Source organism: Macaca fascicularis, chromosome 3 (genome assembly GCF_037993035.2).
Source record: "Macaca fascicularis isolate 582-1 chromosome 3, T2T-MFA8v1.1".
NCBI lineage: Eukaryota > Metazoa > Chordata > Mammalia > Primates > Cercopithecidae > Macaca > Macaca fascicularis.
Genome location: NC_088377.1, coordinates 18,416,932 through 18,435,268, shown reverse-complemented (window position 1 = coordinate 18,435,268; position 18,337 = coordinate 18,416,932). Strand labels below are relative to the sequence as shown.

Below are 18,337 nucleotides of genomic sequence, written 5' to 3'. Positions count from 1 at the left end.
TGGGAGGCCGAGGCAGATGGATCATTTGAGGTCACAAGTTCAAGACCAACCTGGCCAACTGGCAAAACCTCATCTCTACTAAAAATACAAAAATTAGCTGTGCATAGTGGTGAGCACCTGTAGTCCCAGCTACTCAGAAGGCTGGAGAAGAGGAATTGCTTGAACCCAGGAGGGAAGCAGAGGTTGCAGTGAGTGAAGATTGTGCCACTGCATTCCAGCCTGGGTGACAAGACACCATCTCAAAAAAAAAAAAAAAAGTTACCAACAAAAAAATTTCAGGACAGACGAATTCACAACTAAATTCTATCAGACACTCAAAGAAGAATCGGTACCAATCTTATTGACACTATTCCAAAAGATAGCGATAGAGGGAATCCTCCCTAAATCACACTATGAAGCCGGTTTCACCCTAATACTAAAACCAGGAAAGGACATAACAAGAAAAGGAAACTACAGACCAATAGCCCTGACGAACAGAGATGCAAAAATCCAAATAAATAAATAAATAAATAAATATAAACAAACAAACTAGCTAGTCAGATCCAACAGCATATCAAAAAGATAATCCACCATGATCAAGTGGGTTTCATAGCAGGAATGCAGGAACAGTTTAACATCTGCAAGTCAATATATGTTGTACACCACATAAACAGAATTTAAAGCAAAAATCACATGATAATGTCAATAGATGCAAAAAAAAAAAAAGCACTAGACAAAATCCAACATCCCTTTACGATTCAGCAAAATTGGCATACAAAGGACATACCTTGAGGTAATAAATGCCATCTATGACAAACTCACAGCCAACATTACACTGAGTGGGCAAAAGTTTAAAGCATTCCCCCTGAGAGCTGGAACAAGGCAAGGATGCCCAGTTTCACCACTTCTATTTAACACAGTACCAGAAGTCCTAGCCAGAGCAATCAGACAGAACTAGAAAAAAATCTTAAAATTCATATGGAACGAAAAAAGAGCCCAAATAGCCAAAGCAAGACTAAGCAAAAAGAACAAATCTGGAGGCATCACTTTACCTGACTTTGAACTATTCTGTAAGGCCATAGTCACCAAAACAGCATGGTATCGATATAAATACTGACATATAGACTGATGAAACAGAATAGAGAACCAAGAAATAAAGCCAAATACTTACAGTCAATTGATCTTCAACAAAGCAAACCAAATCGTAAAGTAGGGAAATGACACCCTATTCAACAAATGGTGCTGGGATAATTGGCAAGTCACACATAGAAGACTGAAACTGGATTCTCATCTCTCACCTTATACAAAAATCAACTCAAGGTGTATCAAAGACTTAAATCTGAGACCTGAAACCATAAAAATTCTAGAAGATAACATTGGAGTAACCCATTGGCTTACCCAGAGAGTGGGAGAAAATCTTCTGAATCTATACATCTGTCAAAAGACTAATATCCAGAATTTATAAGGAACTCAAACAAATCAGAAAAAAAAAAAAATCCTATCAAAAAGTGGGCTAAGGACATGAACAGACAATTCTTAAAAGAAGATATACTACTGGCCAAGAAACATATTAAAATTATTCAATATCACTAATTATTAGGGAAATGCAAATCAAAACTGTAATATGATACCACCTTACTCCTGCAAGAATGACCATAATAAAAAATAAGAAATAATAGATGTTGGCATGGATGTGGTAAAAAGGGAGCACTTTTACACTATCGGTGGGAATGTAAACTTGTACAACCATTATGGAAAACAGTGTGGAGATTCCTTAAAGAACTAAAAGTAGATCTACCATTTGATAAAGCAGTCCTACTCCTGGATATCTACCTGGAGGAAAATAAGTCATACAAAAAAGATACTTACACACGCATGTTTATAGAAGCACAATTCGCAGTTGTAAAAATATGGAACTAGCCCAAATGCCCATCAATTAACGAGTGGATGAACAAATGTGATCGATAGATAGATAGATAGATAGATAGATAGATAGATAGATAGATCTATAGATAGATATCTAAGTGTATATATATTAGCTATATAATGAGTACAAGCTATGTGACTGTACATAAATATACATCTGTACACACACACACACACACACATATATATATAGACAGAGAGAGAGAGAGAGAGAGCACACAGAAACCACAGAGTGGCTTGTATACTGGTGGACCTAAAGTGGTACACATGATCGGGGTGACTTCCAGCAAATTTTGACTCTGGAATCAAGAACTTCTATATTTGCTGATACCTCCTTCCATAATGTAACTGAAACTGTACATAGCTTGCACTCATTTTAGCCAGCAGCAAAAAGCTTAGTCAAAATAAAGAAACTTTTCAAAGTTCAAAGAGAAAAACTAATTAAATAAAATAGGATACCATCAGCATTCCCATACTATAGGTGGGGAAACCATGGTATAGAGAGATTAAATAACTTTTTCAAATTACCCACCAGCAAAAGTATTCACCTTGTCTTCTCAGGATCCTCAGTACTGTGGTAGCCTTCTCTCCTTTCTTCTTGCATATTCTTTTTTTTCTTTTTTCCCTTAATCAAAACTTAACGTATTCTGTGTCCCCAGGACCTATCTAACAATATAATTAATTCACTAAAAAGAGCCAGGCCAAGTCATTTAGCTTAATGTGTCACATTTCCAAGACAGTATTTCTATTAAAGACCTTAAGTGTTTTAAAAGGAAAAAAAAGAAAAGAAATGGAGTTAAACATGTAAGCAATGTCCTCAAATCTAAGTTGCAGTCCTCCTACACTGATGAAGCTTGCTGACTAGGACTTACATTTCCATTGTAAAGTATCATTGTAAAAGTGCACTTTCTTCAGGGAAAAAGATACCCACAGCTTTCCCAGGGGTCAAGGGCAGTGCTATGTTTTCTTCACTGTGGGAATATTTTCTAGAAGCACCAAAAACAAACCAATGCCTGTCTCTTGCATACACATTACGAGGCCCTATTGCAGGAATGCATGTCAATTTAAATAAAGTTTATAATTCCCTTCCTTCTCTTTTTCTCCCCCACCTCTATCCAGGAATTGAATTTATAATCATGGTGCAATATACAAAACTTTCTAACCATGGTAGATAATTGACTGAGAAAAGATGAACTATGTATAGTTTACAAAATTAGAACTACCTAAGATGTCTATTCTTATCTGTGAACATATATATCCTTTACACTAGATTGATATTCTTATAATCTGGTTTTTTTTTTAAGTTTCCACAACACTGCTTTTAAATTTTTCTTCGACTCTTCACTATGGAGCAAAATTTTAGTTAGGATTACTGCTTATAATTGACTCTACTGGTTTTCACACATTTAAAAAAAAAAAAATATTGAAACCTGTCCATCAGACATTTTGCAATTTTACAAAACTTTGAAATAAAAGGTTTTCCAGAAGTTTTCAGAGTGAAAAATATGATCAAATAGTGTAAGCCAAAGCCAAGATTTCAACTTGAGACTTCGCCATTTTCTTGGGCTCTACGGCTATTAAGAAAAACATGGTAGGCAATTTGTAAAACTAAATGACATATTTTGGAAGAAAAAGTCCTTATATAAATTAGATTACCGTGACATTTTGCTGACATATGAACCACTAGAATATGGAATTTAACAGATGACATCTGACTCAAATCCTATCCAAGAAGTTTGTTATCGGAAGTAGCACAAATGCCTCCACATGGCACATGGCACAGGCTCACCTAGAGAATTTGCTAACACAAGCAGCCTCTAAGGACAGCACAAAAGTGGTTCTCTTTTGAGTTTCAAAACCCTTCAGAGCACTGAGTGATATTTTTCAATCTTGTAAGCATGGCATTTTCAGTGAGGCCTTTTCCTACTCTATATAAAATTCCATAACCCCTTCCTAATCTCTGAATGTTTCTCTGAAACACATGGTTCAGAATGCCTCTTCTTGTCTACAGGGACAGAATTTCTTAACTGCAGGTAGGAATGTCTTAGCATGGTGAGATACAAGAATGATATGGGAGGCTTCTCCCTTTCCTCGTGTATTAATAAAACTGACTCTCTTATTTGTCTGCAAATAAGGGAAGAATTTAATTCCTACTGCATTCAAATGATTCTTAGAAAGATCTGTAGTTCATGACCCCGAATGAAGCAGGAAGACGCAGGGAGTAAGATGCTGGAAGGAAGAAAGGAATAAGAAAGAAATATATTCTTCAGGGTTTTACTAGGGTCATCTCTCTCCTTCCCATTTCCTTTTCTCCCTCCCATTTCCTTTTCCCTCCTTTCCCCTTTTCCCCTCCTCTTCCTCTTCCTTCTCTCTCTTCTTCTTTTCCTCTCTCTCTTTCTCTCTCTCTCTCTCCCCCCCCCGTCTCTTCCCCACAACCCCCCACCTCTGAGAATAAGATTAGACCACAGGACCAGCAGAGAGGAATGTTGAGTCACAGAGCTGGGGTCATAAGCACACCAGCATCAGGACCAAAAAGTCACGAATGAACTGAGCTTTCAGATTCTGCTCATTACAATAAATTCTTGCCAAAAAACAAAAATAAAAAATGTAGATTTTATTTACCTTCTGGTTAGATCAGAATCAAGAGGAAGGGCACCTTTCTTTGGTCCCTTGCTTAAATCTTGTACTGGAAAATCCAAAGTGAAATCATTAGAACCATAGCCCATAGGGTATGGAATGCCATATTTGTCTTCCACAAGGCTAGAATTTTATTCGTTAATGCATTATAATTAGGTTCAAAATGGAACGGCTTAATGATTGTTCTTATATTTTTAATGCTATATGTTATTTAGGAACTAGTGCAGTGATCTCCAGAGTGGGGTACATAAACCACAGGAAGTCTAAGATAGCCCACTGAGGTACAAAAACAAGTTAAAAGTTACGTTGATTTTTATAACAAGAAGGAAAAAATAATCACAACTAACATTTAAAGTACAAATAATGGCATCTTCACTAGGTCCATACATCAAGTGCCACTTGTCGTGTTTAGAACATGGGGTCTCCAAAGGGAACGTTTTGTAATAAACAGGGGTTGACAGTGGAAACTTCAGTCACTGATCACTTTCAGCTTACAGAACAAATTGTCTAGACATAATTTCTCTAATCCTGGAAAAGTAGCTTTAAAAGATTTTTCAAGGCTGAAGATAGTGCTACTAATATAAGCAACAAGGAAATGCAGAACTAACTCTTCTTCTGCTTTGGGGAGAGGTTCTTTGCTAATCGCATCATGAGATTTTGAAAAACAATGGCAATTTTCATCAGATATGACAAGAAGTCTTGCCACTGAAACAATAAAAAAATTATTGAAAATATGGACTTATATCTAGCAGTATTGAGAATGAATCGTGCCATAAATGTATTAGCTAAAGATAATTTTTAAAAATCAGTCTTGTTTGAAAAGTTATTAATTTTTATGAAAAGTCTTATTCTAATAAAATATTAGATTTTTAAGAAACTGGAGTTTTTAAAATTCTATTACCTGCAAAATTCTCTCTAAAACTTCCCTGATACATGAAAAATTCCTGTGCTGAAATGCTAGTCTATGCCATTGTAGGAAAGCTCAAAATTATCAGAAAATTCTTCTTTTAACTAGTTGGATACTGTGTTCTTGTCATTTGTTTTTCTATTTCCCAGTCATTTAAATATTTTCCAGACTGAATATTGCCAGTTCCTGTCCTATAAGTACCATTTGTATATCCTTTGCTATACTAGTTTCTCATTTGTGGATAGATTCCAGTTTCTGTCTCTCCAACTCAAAAAACTCAACACATCTCTCAGGACTGGATCTAATCATTGTGGCAGGCAATAAAATAATTGTCATTCTTGCTCAGTTACTTCCCAAATATTAAATAAGAAACCATCAGGTACCAAGCACTTTTTTAAGGCACTGAGGTACAGTGATACAAAGTATATAAAGCCTTGCTATGATAGAACTTAGGCTCCAGTGAGCTGGCCACAGACAATTAGCTGGTAAGGAAAATAAATACATAAATAAACAAGAAAAATAAGATTTAGACATAGGAGCCAGACAGTGAAGTACAACAAGGTGATAGGTCAGAGAGTGACTTGGTGGCTAGTTTGAATTGGGTGGTCTGGAATAGCCTTGCTGAGGAAGGTTACATGTATACTAAGATCTAGAAGAACCTTCCACAGGAACAGCCAGTGCCAAGGCCCTAAGATAGGAAGCAGTTTAGCATTGAGAAACTGAAGCACATCTGGAGGGGCTGGAGTAGAGGGAGGCAGGGACCACAGTGCAAAATGAGACTGGAGATGCAAACAAGGACCAAATAATGAAGGACCTTGCATGACACGCTAAGAATATGTTATTTTGTGCTGATTTCATACTGAAGACCCTTAATGGTGTCAATATCAAATCTCTCACTGTCTTAAGTACTTACTGCTGTAAGCTCTCAGACTGCCATCTCTAGTCACAATACTGTGAGTTCTCTCAGCTCTACAAAGCATTGGCCATTGCCACATGGAGAGATGCATATAAAAGTTGTTTCTTCACAATCTAAACCATCTACTGATTCTTGCTACCTTAGCAGCTCATGATATGGCACTTCCTTGTTCAGTGCCTGGACAAAATAATATTTCTAAAGATTGTAAATTAAAATTGTAAGCTATTTCTGGAAACAGCAAAATGAGAAGATCTGATTAATCTCTAATATTCTGGTATTTGATATTCTTGACTGTCTTTTTTTTTTTTTAAGACAGAGTCTCATTCCCATCACCCAGGCTGGAGTGCAGTGACATCATCATGGCTTACTGCGGCCTCAACTTCCTAGGCTCAGGTGGTCTCCCACCTCACCCTCCCGAGTAGCTGAGACTACAGGCATATGCCACCAAGCCTGGCTAAATTTTGTACTGTTTGTAAAGATGAAGTTTCACTATGTTGCCCAGGCTGGTCTCAAACCCCTGAGCACAAGTGATCCTCTTACCTCAGACTCCCAGAGGGCTGAGATTACAGGTGTGAGCCACCACACCCAGCCTTGGTTGTTTTAAAGATAAAAAGAATAACAAGACAAATAGAATCAAGAGCTATCAAAATTAGGATAAGAATTTAAATTAATAATAGGAGTGGTTCAGTAAGCATATTTAAATTACTTCTCCTTGAAATGTCACTTAAGAATTTCAAATCCCTCATAGTTTCTTCCTCTGCGACCTCACTTTTCAAAATAAAATGTTCAGGTTTTCATTACTTACAACTTTATATTCATAAAAACAAGTATGTTTTCCGCTTGCACTTACAAAAGGAATTTTCTGACTTGTTTTCTTGTAATTACCATGCACTTAATCTTTGATTAATGGCTTATATGTTGACACATAGTTCATAGTTTTACACTTCTAAATCATTCTCTACTATAAATAAAAGATTTGTGTCAAAACTACACTTGGAGATTTTATTTTGAATTGATTATTAAAGCAAAGCTAGGTTCACTAGTAAAATATTGTTGAATCACAGGTGAACCTCATTTAACTGTATATTTTGGATTGATCTCCATCTTCTTAAAAATTACTATGTAAATTGATATTGTTGGAAAAACAATTAGAAACAGATTTCTAATCTGTCAATGATTAGAAATATACAACACTCTCCTAATTCATCCTTGCACATATGAACACATATCCTAAGGTACTTTTCCTTTTTGACAGTACATTGGCACATGGCTCACTCAATACTAATGATCACTTTTTACACTTATTAGTGTGACTGTGGAAAATTAACATTCAAGTTTATGTATAATAATAAACTAACGTTTTGATGGAGTATTCCATGTACATTGGTTGTTGTGAACTGAACTGTGTCTACTAAAAAAATTCATGCAAAGTCCAACCTCTAGTACCTCAGCGTGTGACTGTATTTGGAGAGAGGGTCTTTACAAAAGCTAGGAAGTTAAAATTAGCTCACTAGGGTAGGCCTTAACCTAATATGATTGGTGTACTTATAAGAAGAGGAAGTTTAGAGACAGACACGTACAGAGGGAAGATGATATGAAGACACAGGGAGAAGACGGCCGTCTATATGCCAAGGAGAGAAGCCTGGAGTGGATTCTTCCCTCAGAGCCCTCAGAAGGGACCAATCCTGTCAATGTCTTGATTTTGAACTCCTAGCATTCAGAACTTGGAGAAGATACTTAACTGTTGTTACAGCAGCCCTAGCAAACTAACACACTGGTTTACAACAAAGAGTCTGCAAAGATTAGAGACAGCTCATGTAATTGTGTGCCTTATGAGAAGTCATGTTCTGGCAATATATCTTTAAGAGCACATGAGGTAAATACCACAAGGTGACATAAAGGCTTTGAAATAACAAATTAAAGCCAAAGCAAACTTACTATCTTTTTGTAAATGGAATTTACTTTCACCAAATCTCATGGTCCTATAAAAGATGACATTTGTGAAGCATTCATTTTACCACCCATTGGCACTTCTCACAAAGATACTAAAATAAACTAGTAAAAGAGCTCTTAGTCTTTTCTAGGCATTGGCTACCATTAAAATCTTCATTTTATTCCTGCTCTTCTTTAACATGCCTTTTTTAAGAGTCCTTTAAAAAATTGTGTGGAGAGACTGCATTTTTATTACAAAAGGACTGAATAGAACTATTGATTCAGTACTTTCCTTTCTTCTCCATTGTCAACAATAATTGATGTTCCTATTGAAATGATGTGGTTTTAATTTGGGTTTGGGTTGCTAAGGGCTAAGGATAGCATGCAAATCAATAGAAGATTAAGGAACTATTGTTCCCACAAACCATAATCTGAGATAAACACCATATGACTTCATAAATCTAAGGAAATGTCTCTTAAAACTCTAATGCCAGGAGATTTTGGGCTGAGACGATGGGGTTTTCTAAATATACAATCATGTCATCTGCAAACAGAGACAATTTGACTTCCACTCTTGCTATCTGAATACGCTTTATTTCTTTCTCTTGACTGATTGCCCTGGCCAGAAATTCCAATACTATGTTGAATAGGAGTGGTGGGAGAGGACATTCAGATTTTGCATCCCAGGGATGAAGCTGACTTGATCGTGGTGGATAAGTTTTTTGATGTGCTGTTGGATTCAGTTTGCCAATATTTTATTGAGGATTTTCGCATCTATGTTCATCAGGGATATTGGCCTGAAATTTTCTTTTTTTGTTGTGTCTCTGCCAGATTTTAGTATCAGGATGATGCAGTCTCACAAAATGAGTTAGGGAGGAGTCCCGCTTTTTCTATTTTTTGGAATAGTTTCAGAAGGAATGGTACCAGCTCCTCTTTGTACCTCTGGTAGAATTTGGCTGTGAATCCATCTGGTCTTGGGCTTTTTTTGGTTGGTGGGCTATTAATTACTGCCTCAATTTCAGAACTTGTTATTGGTCTATTCAGGGATTTGACTTCTTCCTGGTTTAGTCTTGGAGGGTGCATGTGTCTAGGAATTTATCAATTTCCTCTAGATTTTCTAGTTTATTTGCATAGAGGTGTTTATAGTATTCTCTGATGGTAGTTTGTATTTCTGTGGGATCAGTGGTGATATTCCCTTTATTATTTTTTATTGTGCCTATGTGATGCTTCTCTTTTTTATTTTTTATTTTTTATTTTTTTGAGACAGAGTCTCGCTCTGCCACCCAGGCTAGAGTGCAGTGGCATGATTGGGGCTCACTGCAACCTCGGCCTCACGGGTGCAAGTGATTCTCCTGCCTCAGGCTCCCAAGTAGCTGGGACTACAGGCACACGCCACCACACCCAGCTTATTTTTGTATTTTTAGTAGAGATGGAGTTTCACCATGTTGACCAGGACAGTTTTGATCTCTTGACCTCATGATCTGCCTGCCTCCCAAAGTGCTGGGATTACAGGCATGAGCCACTGCGCCCGGCCCTCTTTTTTTCTTTAATAGTCTGGCTAGCAGTCTATTTGGTTAATCTTTTCAAAAAACCAACTCCTGGATTCACTGATTTTTTTCTTAAGGGTTTTTTTGTGTGTCTATCTTAGTTATTTCTTGTCTTCTGCTAGCTTTTGAATTTGTTTTCTCTTGCTTCTCTAGTTCTTTTCATTGTGACGTTAGGGTGTCGATTTTAGATCTTTCCCTCTTTCTCCTGTGGGCGTTTAGTGTATGTAAATTTCCCTCTAAACACTGCGTTAGCTGTGTCCCAGAAATTCTGGTACATTGTGTCTTTGTTCTCACTGGTTTCAAAAAAAATTATTTATTTCTGCCTTAATTTCGTTATTTACCCAGTAGTCATCCAGGAGCAGGTTGTTCAGTTTCCATGTAGTTGTGTGGTTTTCAGTGAGTGTCTCAATCCTGAGTTCTAATTTAAATCTGGGTGCTCCTGTATTGGGTGCATATATATTTAGGATAGTTAGCTCCTCTTGTTGCATTGATCCCTTTACCATTATGTAATGCCCTTCTTTGTCTTTTTTTTTTTTTTATCTTTGTTGGTTTAAAGTCTGTTTTATCAGAAACTAGGATTGCAAGCCCTGCTCTTTTTTGCTTTCCATTTGCTTGGTGAATATTCCTCCATCCCTTCATTTTGAGCCTACATATGTCTTTGCACGTGAGATGGATCAGCCCAAAATTTCCTTAAGCTAATAAGCAACTTCAGCAAAGTCTCAGGATACAAAATCAATGTGCAAAAATTGCAAGCATTCCTATACACCAATAATAGACAAACAGAGAACCAAATCATAAATGAACTTCCATTCACGATTGCTACAAAGAGAGTAAAATACCTAGCAATACAACTTACAACAGATGTGAAGAACCTCTTCAAGGAGAACTACAAACCACTGCTCAAGGAAATAAGAGAGGACACAAACAAATGGAAAAACATTCCATGCTCATGGATAGGAAGAATCAATATTGTGAAAATGGCCATACTACTCAAGTAATTTATACATTCAATGCTATCCCCATCAAATTACCATTGACTTTCTTCACAGAATTACAAGAAACTACTTTATATTTCATATGGAACCAAAAAAGAGCCCATATAGCCAAGACAATCCTAAGCAAAAAAAACAAAAACAAAGCTGGAGGCATCACACTACCTGACTTCAAACTATACTACAAGTCTACAGTAACCAAAACAGCATGGTACTGGTACCAAAATAAATATATAGACCAATAGAACAGAACAGAGGCCTCAGAAATAATATCACACATCTACAACCATCTGATCTTTGACAAACCTGACAAAAACAAGCAATGGGAAAAGGATTCCCTATTTAATAAATGATGCTGGGAAAACTGGCTAATCATATGCAGAATACTGAAACTGGGCCCCTTCCTTACACCTTATACAAAAATTAACTCAAGATGGATTAAAGGCTTATATGTAAGACCTAAAACCCTAAAAGCCCTAGAAGAAAACCTAGGCAATACCATTCAGGACATAGGCATGGGCAAAGACTTCATGACTAAAACATAAAAAGCAATGGCAACAAAAGTCAAAATTGACAAATGGGATCTAATGAAACTAAAGAGCTTCTACACAGCAAGCACTTCTAGTCCTTGTAATACCAGAAGCACAGAGAAAAAATGACATTCAGATTTTCTCCAGAATTTTAGAGAAAGTTTACGCTCACATCCGCTATGGAATTTTGAATGCTAAAACAAAGCAGCCTCTCCTCTCCATTGAGGAGTCCCATCATCCTATCCATAAAATTGGCAATTTGACACAGTTCTAAGTCAATCACTTCTCTCCGTAATACATAAGAAGTGACATTCTTCTATTCCTATCTAAAACAAAGATTAAGAGAATGAGGATAAAAACAGAGTTGAGGGTTCTGTTTGCTGCTGTCATCGAAGGGGAATATTCACTTAGTCAGAAGAGGGTGGCAGCGGTGGTTTTAGGGCATGGTGACACCCACTGTCATGCGTCTGGTCCCATCACTGTCCTAAGACAATGGTCTGTTTTGTATTAGGCTCAAGTCAAGTGACTATGATTATTTGGGATCTAGAGACTCTAGAGAAGGACCCTGGAAAGATCTGAGAAGAATATCACGTTCCTGGCTTAATGGGCTGGAATATGGAACCAGGCACAGACGGGACTAGGAACACTAATCAGGAACCCAAGGCAGAAAGCCAGATCACCACCCGAACAAACAAGGTGGCCTGTCTGCACCTGAGGCACTCACACTTACCCATGATTCTGAGCAACTACACCAAGCACCAAAGAGGTCAACTGTAGACCTAGGCCTAGGCTAGGCTTCTCCTGTACTAAGCAGAATGAGCTGATAGGTGTCAAGGCTCAGCCAAACTAGGGATAAAAGGCAGAGTGTAAGACTTTTGTCTGGTAGGTGAATAGCTATATTTGCATTTATGCTACTTTGCTTTACTATCAGAACAGGCCTCAGCCTTTTCACAAATCCTCAAAGTTTTACAAATTGCTAAGTCATGCACCCAACTTACTGAAATCAACTGAGGAAAAGTCACGTTATCACTGAGCCCTGCCCATAGGTCAGTAGAAAATGATAAAAGGAGAGATTAGATGCAAAAACAAACAGGTATGTTTTTACAGAGCTGTCTTGTTTCAAGAATAAAGTTCTTTTAGGAGAAGGCTTATTCAAATTTTTTCTATAAAGAAAAAAGCTAGCTATTGCAAAAAGATACTTGTGGAACTTATATTAAAATAAGCCCAGTAATCAAAACATACTTTTAGAAGATTCTTGAAAATATTACAACATGTAGGAACCCTAACACAATCCAGTCTAATCCATCCGTTTTGCTTATGAGAAAACTAAAGTTCAAAGAGATTATTTTTGGTGGCTCATGCCTGGAATCCCAGAATTTCGGGAGGCCAAGGTGGGTGGATCACTCGAGGTCAGGAGTTCGAGACCAGCCTAACCAACATGGTGAAACCCCATCTCTACTAAAAATACAAAAACATGGTGGTGCCTGCCTGTGATCTCAGCTACTCTAGAGGCTGAGGCACGAGAATCACTTGAACCCAGGAGGTGGAGGTTGCAGTGAGCTGGGATCCGGGGCCATGCCACTGCACTCCAGCCTCAGCCACAGAGCAAGACTCCCTCTAAAATAAATAAATAAATAAATAAATAAATAAATAAATAAAAACAGATTATTTCTATTATATCATTTGGCAAAGGAGGTAGATTTAGGTAGATAGGGAATGATACCAGATGGAAATATGGATCTACACAGGAAAATGAAGATCACCAGAAATGTAACAACAAGGATGAATATATTTATTGAAAATATCCTGTAAAAGAAAGGATTTGAAAAATCATTCTAAGATAAACAAAAGCTGAAAGAATTTGTCAGCATCAATCTGCACTAGAAGAAATGCTAAAGGCTATTCTCCAAGCTGCAGGAAAAAAATGTTATCAAATAGAAACTGAAATATACCAGGATTGAAACCCACTGGAAACAGTAAATAACAAATACATTTTTATTGTTGTTCTTATAATTTCCTTAAAAGACAACTGACTATTTAAGGGAAAAAAAGGCATTAAACAGTGGACTTTTTATGTTATATGCAAAAAATGGCACAAAAATAGCACCAAGGATGGGTGGAGTGGAAAATGGAATTAAACTATTATAAGGTTATTGCAATGAGAAGTGTTTTAAGTGTAGTTATATTAAGTGTAAGTTATATTAAGTGTAAGTGTTAACTAGGAACTATGAAGTGTGAAATAGTAAACATTGATAAGTTTTAGGGCTAGAACAACTACTAAATATTAATAAAAAGTTTAGCTAAGAAGCCAATAGAGCAAATAAAATAAATCCTAAAACAAATTAGTTAATTCATTAATAAGAAAATGGTATGGCAAGCAAAGCTGGGAGCAAATATTTGAAATACATATATTCAAAAACAGCCTATATTACAATACATAAAGAACTCTTACAAGTCAGTAATAATAAGACAAATAATGCAATAAAAAAGAGAGGCCAGGCATAGTGGCTCATACCTGTAATCCCAATGCTTTGGGAGGTCAGGATGAGAGGATCGCTTAAGACCAGCAGTTTCACACAGTCAGGGCAAGACATCCAGGCCCCATCTCTACATAAACAATAAAATAAAATAAGTTAAAAAATTTTTTAAAAGGGCAAAAAACTTGAACAAGCAAAAGAAGAAATACAAGTAGCCAACAAGTACATGAAAAGATGCTCAAGGTCACTAGTAATCAGAGAAATGCAAATTAAAATTGCAATGAGACACTACTTCAAACCCACTCATATACATATATGACCCAACAATTCTGCTCCGAAGTATTTAATTAAAAAAATAAAAATTTATAGTCACAGAAACATTTGTATATGAATGTCTACAGCAGTTTTATTCATAAGAGCTAAAAACTACAAACAATCCAAATGTACATTAACAGCTGAATGAATATGCCAATTGTGATATATTCACTCGATAAAATACTGGTCAGCAATAAAAAGGAACAAATACCGAAAGGTGCAACAACATGAATCAATTTCAGTGACATTACATTGAACAAAAGAAGCCAAGTACAAAAGAGCATATGTGGTATGATTCTGTGTATATGAGATTCTAGAACAGGTAACATTAACCTATAATGATCGAGATCAGAGCAGTACACTGCAAAGGGGCATGAGATAAATTTCTGGGGTTATGGAAATGTTACCTGTTTTGATCAGGACGGTGGTTACACAAGGGCATACATTTGTCAAAGCTTACTGAACACTGAAAATGGGTGCATTTTCTATCACATAAATTATGCTTTGATAAATCTGATTAAAAATAAAATTAAAATGTGCTCTGAGCAAAATATTGACATTAACAGTTCTTGTCCATGCTCCAACAATAACCATCTGTTTCATTTTAGCCTCCCCACGTTTCAATATCCTGATGAGTAAGATGAAGTAGTTGAAATGAATTATTTGTAAGCTCTCTTCCATTTGAACTGTTTCCAATGCTAAAATTAACATAAGCCAGGTACCAGCCATAAAGTTTCCATACCTCGTGTTATTCATGTACCTTATATGTATAAAGATATGTGTATATAGTGAGGCAGGAGAATAGGATCTGGAGGCAGGGAACCTAAGGCCAATTCACACTGACTTCCTAGAACTAAATCAAAAGGAAAACCCCAAGTTACCACACCTAAGTAACCAAAGGACCACAGGCTACTTTCTTTGCAACCTCCCCCCTGCCCTTTTTCTGCGTGGCAGATGGAAAATTGAAAGTACCGCTGATTGGTTGCTTTCCACAACCAATCAGACATTTGCATAGGGTGTAACCTTTGTAACATCACTTCAGTCTCTGACTGGTTGCTTTCCACAACCAATCAGACTGATTGCTGGCCACTACTTCATTTGCATGGGGACTACACTAAGTGTCCAATGGGAAACCTCTAGAGGGTATTTAAACCCCAGAAAATTCTGTAACAGGGCTCTTGAGCCCCTATGCTCTGCCCACTCCAACCCTCCGGAGTGTACTTTCATTTTCAATAAATCTCTGCTTTTGTTGCTTCATTCTTTCCCTGCTTTGTGCATTTGTTCAAAAGCCAAGAACTTGGGCACCCTCCACCAGTAACAATAGCATATGTATCTACACACATATACACATGTGTATGTATACAATACATACATTTAGATATAGTATAAGCTTCCTTTTTATTTGACATGCTAACTTAATAGTATTGATATTGTAAAATATCACAAATTTGGCGTTTTTATTTTATAATGACTGGATATGGTGTTAATTGATCTTTGCAACCACTATGAGTTAAGAATTGCTTATTTTGACTGCATTATTATAAATAAGGCCAACTTTAGCTTCTGTGATATTCTTTGGAGTTCAGATTAGATCATAGGTTCTGGAAAGGTTTTCTTTCTTTGAGACAGAGTTTCACTTTTGTTGCCCAGGCTGGAGTGCAATTGTATGATCTCGGTTCACTGCAACCTCCGCCTCCTGGATTCAAGTGATTCTCCTGCCTCAGCCTCCCGAGTAACTGGGATTACAGGTATGTGCCACCACGCCCGGCTACTTTTTTTTTTTTTTTTTCTAGTACCAACAAATAAATGTTATCACTCTCTTCACACTCAGATTTTATCAATTTACACTATTTACATTGCATCATTAGCAGGCTTATGAACAAACACAACAGTCTCTGGTAAGCGTATACAATCAAGTGGAGTGTGCAGAAATGCTTTGGAATACTAGAGAATGAGCTACAAACCAAAAATTCTGGAAATGTTGATCAGGCTGGTCTCAAACTCCCGACCTCAGGTAATCGGCCCGCCTCGGCCTCCCACAGTGCTGGGATTACAGGCATGAGCCACCATGCCCGGCCTGCAAAGGTTTTCTTGAACAGTTCTACTGTTTAGAACAAGTGAGCATCACATGCTGCCATTGACTTTTTCAGAATCACAAGAAGCATTTAGCACCCTTCATCCATGCGCATCAACTATGTTCACACACATCCCTGGTCATAATTTATTGAGCTTGCAGTATTAGGGCATCAGAACGAAATAAATCCCAAAACATTAAAGCTGGGAGTCTTGAACTTATCTGTTTATAAGGATCACCTGCTCTCACCCCCAACAGACCAAGTGAGTGAAAATTCCTGGGAAGGCTTGGGATCTATATTTTTTAAGTACTGCCCTTCCTCATCCCACACCATACACAAGGACTTTTAAGATCAGGCAAGTCTGGGAAACACAGGCATAATGTGAGAAACCATAGAATTTACCCCAGAGTCTTGGCAGGTCTCTTCTCAAAGACATTTGATGCATTTAGTGTGCTTGGATTTGGATTACCTCTTTCTCTAAAGTCTCACTGGTAATTAGAGAGAAGGAGGTGGGTGGCAAATTATAACCAGACAGCCAGATTCTGAAGCCAAGGGAGACAGTGCTGTGGTGTTGTCTCCAGTTATAGCTAAGTGGGCCTAGGTTTAGCATGGTCACGCAATCACCTCGACATCGAGCAGATATTCCAACCCAGATCCAACACATCAAAATAAATCATGGCATTTTTCATGCAAAATAGCCAGAATGTGCACTTGCAAAGCAAAGGCCCTAATATAAACAAATGCTCATGTAGATATTGGGTATGTATCCGACAGCCAAATATTGGAGCTATGCAGAGCAGCTAGAAGAGTGGACCGCAGGCAGGGTGGCAAGTCCAGAAGACAGCTCACTTAAAACATCATTTTTAAAACGTACATTCTTAAAGCCTTAAAGACAAGACTCAAATCTGATCCAGGAATAAGTGTAGCTGCCATCTCTAATTTAAAAGGCAGGTGATAATCTCATTTTCCAGCCCTCCTGTCATGTGAAGGTTGTTTATCTTTCCATAGATACATAACCTACCAGTATCCAGGATTCCGCAGGGGCCTGGAAGGCATATACAGTGGCTACATAAACCGGATCAGGGGATAGAAGGACAAGCTTATTAGTCCGCTGGTCCAGAGGGAATCAGTACAGCTTAATCTTCTCAAAATCCCCTTTGCTCAGTTTCTTATGTAGGTTTAACAGTGACTAAGGAAACAGGAAGTCACCAGAGAGTAATGAATCTCCCCAAAGTATGTGTGCCTCTCTGACCAACTTCAGTGGGGTTGGGGTGTAGAGGAAAATTTAGATATTCCAAAACTGACATACGGAAAGTTTGATCCAAAGCTCTCCCTCTTCCTGGTTTATAAACAGACAGTTTCAGAGGGACCAGCTGGTCCAGTCCCAGGAAAACTTCAAAAACATCATACTAGGAAAGGAGACAATATCCAAAAGATTATCTGTGGAATCAGCTGAGATTGCTTTTTATTGTAAAAATTCTGGAAATTCTTTAGCAAATGTGCTAGAAACATTCTTAAAATATCTAAACCTGTAAAAGTTTTTCTACTTCTGTAACATTGCTTGGTCAACCAGGATTCTCTAATTCAATAATTTCCAATCCTAGCTGAATGGCAGGTCTTTTTAAAAATACATATTCTAAGCCCCATCCTAATCCAGTGGTCTTGGATGAGATCTGGAAATATGTGTAGTAGAAACCCCGACAAAATTATAACTAGCATACAATTTGCTCAGCCCAAAAGTTTCATAAAGCAAAAAATCTGAACAAAATATGACATATGTACATCTTTAAGGTATAATCCTTTATATGAAACTAAAATATAAACATATGCATTTGACAGACTTTTTATGTCAAGTATGGACTTTTTCTTATAGAAGTCTACTGATTAAACAGTAAAGCCATCTTTCTTGTGTATTTCACACAAAAAGACAAGATATACAGTCTCCAGTTTTAGTTTCTTTGGAGTGAAGCCTTCAAGACTTTGTAAAGAAACAGGAGCCTAACGTCTTAGATTTTTACAATTTTTTTTATCACTTACAGTTGTCTTGTCCACATACAACAACAAATAAACGGTATCACTCTCTTCACACTCAGATTTTATCAAT

The 18,337-nt window shown here is 37.2% G+C and overlaps 1 protein-coding gene across 6 annotated transcripts in view; it reads right to left on the bottom strand.

The window, feature by feature from the left end:
• The window catches only part of HEMK2 (HemK methyltransferase 2, ETF1 glutamine and histone H4 lysine), a 344,126-nt gene that overhangs the window by 74,093 nt on the left and 251,696 nt on the right, over window positions 1-18,337 (bottom strand). For all 6 annotated transcript variants that reach the window (XR_012432074.1, XR_012432071.1, XR_012432072.1 and 3 more), the window contains one exon: window positions 13,882-13,973. The gene's annotated coding sequence lies outside the window, so the exon portion shown is untranslated. The remainder of the gene's footprint in view (window positions 1-13,881; window positions 13,974-18,337) is intronic.